Source organism: Crinia signifera, chromosome 19, assembly GCF_055691185.1.
Source record: "Crinia signifera chromosome 19, ASM5569118v1, whole genome shotgun sequence".
NCBI classification, from domain to species: domain Eukaryota; kingdom Metazoa; phylum Chordata; class Amphibia; order Anura; family Myobatrachidae; genus Crinia; species Crinia signifera.
This window is the reverse complement of record NC_139226.1, coordinates 7,350,668-7,356,667: the sequence shown is the minus strand read 5'-3', so window position 1 is coordinate 7,356,667 and position 6,000 is coordinate 7,350,668. Positions and strand designations below refer to the sequence as shown.

The 6,000-nt window shown below is 41.9% G+C and overlaps 1 protein-coding gene across 1 annotated transcript in view; it reads left to right on the top strand.

Annotated features, from left to right (window-relative positions):
* Nucleotides 1–5,210: 5,210 nt before the first annotated feature.
* Nucleotides 5,211–6,000, top strand: part of LOC146041664 (acidic phospholipase A2 Cvv-E6a-like) — a 29,290-nt gene continuing 28,500 nt past the window's right edge. The window contains exon 1 of the mRNA XM_083161590.1: nt 5,211–5,317. The gene's annotated coding sequence lies outside the window, so the exon portion shown is untranslated. The remainder of the gene's footprint in view (nt 5,318–6,000) is intronic.

Below are 6,000 nucleotides of genomic sequence, written 5' to 3'. Positions count from 1 at the left end.
CTGTGCATATTCCACACTGTATTCCACACTGTATTCCACACTGTATTCCACACTGTATTCCTCACTGCGCATATTCCTCACTATATTCCACACTGTATTCCTCACTGCGCATATTCCTCACTTTATTCCTCACTGTATTCCACACTGTATTCCTCACTATATTCCACAATGTATTCCTCACTGTATTCCACACTGTATTCCACACTGTATTCCACACTGTATTCCTCACTGTATTCCACACTGTATTCCACGCTGTGCATATTCCTTACTGTATACCTCACTGCGCACATTACTCAATGCACATATTCCCCACTGTATTCCTGACTGAGCATATTCCTCACTGTGTTCCTCAATGTATTCCTCACTGCGCATTTCCCTCAATTAATTCCTCACTGTATTGCTTACTGCGCATTTTCCTCACTGCATCACTCACTGTGCATATTCCTCACTACACATATTCCTCAATGTATTCCTCACTGCGCATATTCCTTACTGTATTCATCACTGTATTGCTCACTGCATATATTCCTCACTGTATTCCTTACTGTGCATAGTCCTCACTACGTAAATTCCTCCCTGTATTCCTCACTGTGCATACTCTTCACTGTATTCCTCACTGTACATACTCCTCACTGTATTCCTCACTGTATTCCACACTGTGTTCCTCACTGCGCTTATTCCTCACTGTATTCCCTACTGCGCATATTCCCCACTGCACATATTACTCACTGCACATATTGCTCACTGTATTCCCCACTGCGCATATTCCTCACTGTGCATTTTCCTCAATGCATTCTTCACTGTCTTCCTTACTGCACATTTTACTCGCTGCATTTCTCACTGTATTCCTCACTGCACATATTCCTCACTACGCATTTTCCTCACTGTATTACTCACTGTATTTCTCACTGTGTATATTCCTCACTGAGCATTTTCCTCACTGTGAATATTCCTCACTGTATTCCTCTGTATTTCAATCACTGCACACCTCACTGTATTCCACACTGTGCATATGCTTCACTGTATTCCTCACTCCGCATTTTGCTCATTGCACTCCTCATGCACTTTTTTCCTAACTGTATTCCTCACTGTATTCCACACTGTATTCCACACTGTATTCCTCACTGTTTTCCACACTGTATTCTACACTGTATTCCTCACTCTATTCGACGAATGTATTCCTCACTATATTCCACACTGTATTCCTCACTATATTCCACACTGTATTTCTCACTGTATTTCTCACTGTATTCCTCACTATATTCCACACTGTATTTCTCACTATATTCCACACTGTATTCCTCACTGTTTTCCACACTGTATTCTACACTGTATTCCTCACTCTATTCGACGAATGTATTCCTCACTATATTCCACACTGTATTCCTCACTGTATTCCACACTGTATTCCACACTGTATTCCACACTGTATTCCTCACTATATTCCACACTGTATTTCTCACTATATTCCACACTGTATTCCTCGCTGTATTCCTCACTGTATTCCTCACTGTATTCCACACTGTATTTCTCACTGTATTCCTCACTGCACAGATTCCTCACTGTATCCCACACTGTATTCCACACTGTATTCCACACTGTATTTCTCACTGTATTCCTCACTGCACAGATTCCTCACTGTATTCCTCACTGTATTCCACACTGTATTCCTCACTGTATTCCTCACTGCACATATTCCTCACTGTATTCCACACTGTATTCCTCACTGTATTCCTCACTGCACACATTACTCAATACACATATTCCTCACTGAGCATATTCCTCACTGTATTCCTCAATGTATTCCTCACTGCGCATTTCCCTCAATGCATTCCTCACTGTATTGCTTACTGCGTATCTTGCTTACTGCATTCCTCACTGTGCATGTTCCTCACTGCGCATATTCCTCACTGTATTCCTCACTGCGCATATTCCTCACTGTATTCCTCACTGCGCATATTCCTCACTGTATTCCTCACTGCGCATATTCCTCACTGTATTCCTCACTGCGCATATTCCTCACTGTATTCCTCACTGCTCATATTTCTCACTGTATTCCTCACTGCGCATGTTTCTCACTGTATTCCTCACTGCGCATGTTCCTCACTGTATTCCTCACTGCGCATATTCCTCACTGTGTTCCTCACTGCGCATATTCCTCACTGTGTTCCTCACTGCGCATATTCCTCACTGTATTCCTCACTGCGCATATTCCTCACTGTATTCCTCACTGCGCATATTCCTCACTGTATTCCTCACTGTGCATATTCCTCACTGTATTCCTCACTGCTCATATTTCTCACTGTATTCCTCACTGCACATGTTTCTCACTGTATTCCTCACTGCGCATGTTCCTCATTGTATTCCTCACTGCGCATATTCCTCACTGTGTTCCTCACTGCGCATATTCCTCACTGTGTTCCTCACTGCAAATATTCCTCACTGTATTCCTCACTGTGCATATTCCTCATTGTATTCCTCACTGCGCATATTCCTCACTGTATTCCTCACTGCGCATATTCCTCACTGTATTCCTCACTGCGCATATTCTTTATTGTATTCCTCACTGCGAATATTCCTCATTGTATTCCTCACTGTGCATATTCCTCATTGTATTCCTCACTGCGCACATTCCTCACTGTATTCCTCACTGCGCACATTCCTCATTGTATTCCTCACTGCGCATATTCCTCACTGTATTCCTCACTGTGCATATTCCTCACTGTATTCCTCACTGTGCATATTCCTCACTGTATTCCTCACTGCGCATATTACTCACTGTGCATATTCCTCACTGTATTCCTCAATGCGCATATTCCTCACTGTATTCCTCACTGCGCATATTCCTCACTGTATTCCTCACTGCGCATATTCCTCACTGCGCATATTCCTCACTGCACATATTCCTCACTGCACATATTCCTCACTGCACAGCTGGTCACAGCTGTGATTCTGACTTGTGACAGTACAACTGCAGGACAGGAATGGGAACATATGTTTACTGTATGGTAAGACATGGCCAGAGGCTTTGGGCCATCAGAAATCTTGGACTGGACCTACATGAACTTTTTATAGGTTATGTTCTTTATACGTGTCATATTTAATTAAATAAAATGCAGAACACAAATTGCCCCTGTACTGAGTCTTTGGTTTTTACACATATGAAAGCATGTCAACCTTACGACCCTATACTGTTACGAGGTCTCGCATATTTGGTCCCGAGGGTCTCCTGGTTTTTTTCTTCAGAGAGAAGGAGGAGCATATACAGCCTCCTCTGGTCAGGCTCCTCCTCTCTTCCGGGAGCAGCAGGTTCTGAGCGCTCAGACCCTACTGCCCAAATCTCCAGAAAATATTGGGCGGCAGTGGTTTTGATTCATACCATGGCCCTGTGTGGAGTTTGTATATTCTCCACGTGCTTACATGGATTTACTCCGGGTGCTCCATTTTCCTCACACAATCCAAAAATATAGTGGTAGGTTAATTGTCAAACATTAACCCTAGAATGTCTGTGTGTGCATGTGGTAGGGAATATAGATTGTAAGCTCCACTGGGGCAGGGACTGATGTGAGTGTTCTACTATACTCTATATAAGAACTGGTAATAATATTCTCTGTACAGCACTGCGGAATAAGTGTGCGCTATATAAATAACTGGTAATAATATTCTCTGTACAGTGCTGCGGAATATGTGTGCGCTATATAATAACTGGTAATAATAGTCTCTGTACAGCGCTGCGGAATATGTGTGCGCTATATAATAAATAGTAATAATATTCTCTGTACAGCTCTGCAGAATATGTGTGCGCTATATAAATAACTGGTAATAATATTCTCTGTACAGCGCTGCGGAATATGTGTGCGCTATATAATAACTGGTAATAATATTCTCTGTACGGGATGCGGTCATTTGGTCTACTGCATTATGGTCGACAGTCATTAGGTCGAATCCATTAGGTCGACAAGGTCATTAGTTCGACATTGTCTATGTCGACATTCACAAGGTCGACATGGAGTTTTTCACTGTTTTTTGAGCCAACATGTGCCGACAGGCGGTATTTCATGCCCAACCATCCACTAGGGCGTGGTGGGAGAATAAAATAGTGTGCCGAGCGTAGCGAGGCACCTTGCCCGACGCATTGCGAGCGCAGCGAGCGATGCGAGGGGATGCAGTGCACTTTAAACTGTGTCCATGTCGACTGTGTTGACATTCAGGTAAAAAAACAGTGAAAAACCCCATGTCAACCTTGTGAATGTCGACATAGACAATGTCGAACTAATGACCTTGTCGAACTAATGACCTGTCGAACTAATGACCTTTCGACCTAGAATCATGTCGACCTTTTCCCATGTCGATCTAGAGTCATGTCGACCTTTTAGCATGTCGACCTAATGGATTCGACCTAATGACTTTCGACCATAATGCAATAGACCAAATGATCCCAACCCCTCTGTACAGCGCTGCGGAATGTGTGTGCGCTATATAAATAACTGGTAATAATATTCTCTGTACAGCGCTGCAGAATATCTGTGCACTATATAAATAACTGGTAATAATATTATCTGTACAGCGCTGCGGAATATGTGTGCGCTATATAATAACTGGTAATAATATTCTCTGTACAGCTCTGCAGAATATGTGTGCGCTATATAAATAACTGGTAATAATAGTCTCTGTACAGCGCTGGGGAATATGTGTGCGCTATATAATAACTGGTAATAATATTCTCTGTACAGCGCTGCGGAATATGTGTGCGCTATATAATAACTGGTAATAATAGTCTCTGTACAGCGCTGTGGAATATGTGTGCGCTATATAATAACTGGTAATAATATTCTCTGTACAGCGCTGCAAGATATGTGTGCGCTATATAATAACTGGTAATAATAATCTCTGTACAGCGCTGCGGAATATGTGTGCGCTATATAATAACTGGTAATAATAATCTGTACAGCGCTGCGAAATATGTGTGCGCTATATAATAACTGGTAATAATATTCTCTGTACAGCGCTGCGGAATATGTGTGCGCTATATAATAACTGGTAATAATATTCTCTGTACAGCGCTGCGGAATATGTGGGCGCTATATAAATAACTGCATAAATTATATTTTCCAATCATATTAAAACATATTTTCCATTTATCTGGGGCATGTACTGTACTGATGTCACTGCGGCTGGCACACAACTGTATAATAATAATCAGTGTATAACAGGGTAACACCCAGGGCTCACTAAAACCATAACCTGGGCACACCCACACCCCAAACTCCTATATAATACTGTCCCACAGTCATATGAGCATTCCGGCTATACCCAGGTATGTACCACATGCAGAATTACTGTTATTTCCTATATTGCTTTTCTGTAAATACTATTATTCTGAACATTATTTCTTATATGTCTCAATGGTTAATTTTAGATTCATATCAATGCACATCAGATACTGTATGTTCATATATATATATATATATATATATATATATATCCTATATATTCATGCTGCAGATGGTTACATCTATACAATGTTTATTATCTGATATTTTGTTAGATTTTAAAGTAGGTAGAAAACAGTTACATAGCTTAAGCCTGGACCTAGCCTGGAACAGCCGCCTGTCTTCTTCTTATTCATCTCATTACAGGTATTTAAACTGTACGTGCCATTGCCAGCATTGAGTCCCCATCACTCTGCCTTGCATACTGCATTATTATAGGTAATTGTGCAATTGTATTGAGAATTAAAGTGAGTTAGAATGTATTAGTGACTGGGATGGCATGTAACCTCTTACCATTTGCCTTGTGCATACGATGTGCATACGATGCGATGCTATGCTAGAAAAAGCTAGTACAAAAAGTATGTGCAGCACATACTTTTTGTACTGTGCGATGGGGTGCCGCGGGAACGCGCACCCCATCGTATAGCATCGCACCGCCGGGATCGGTGCGTGTGTGGGCACCTTTAGTGTTATTGCTAGTGGGAGAGGGGCTCTGGCTGGGTGGGGT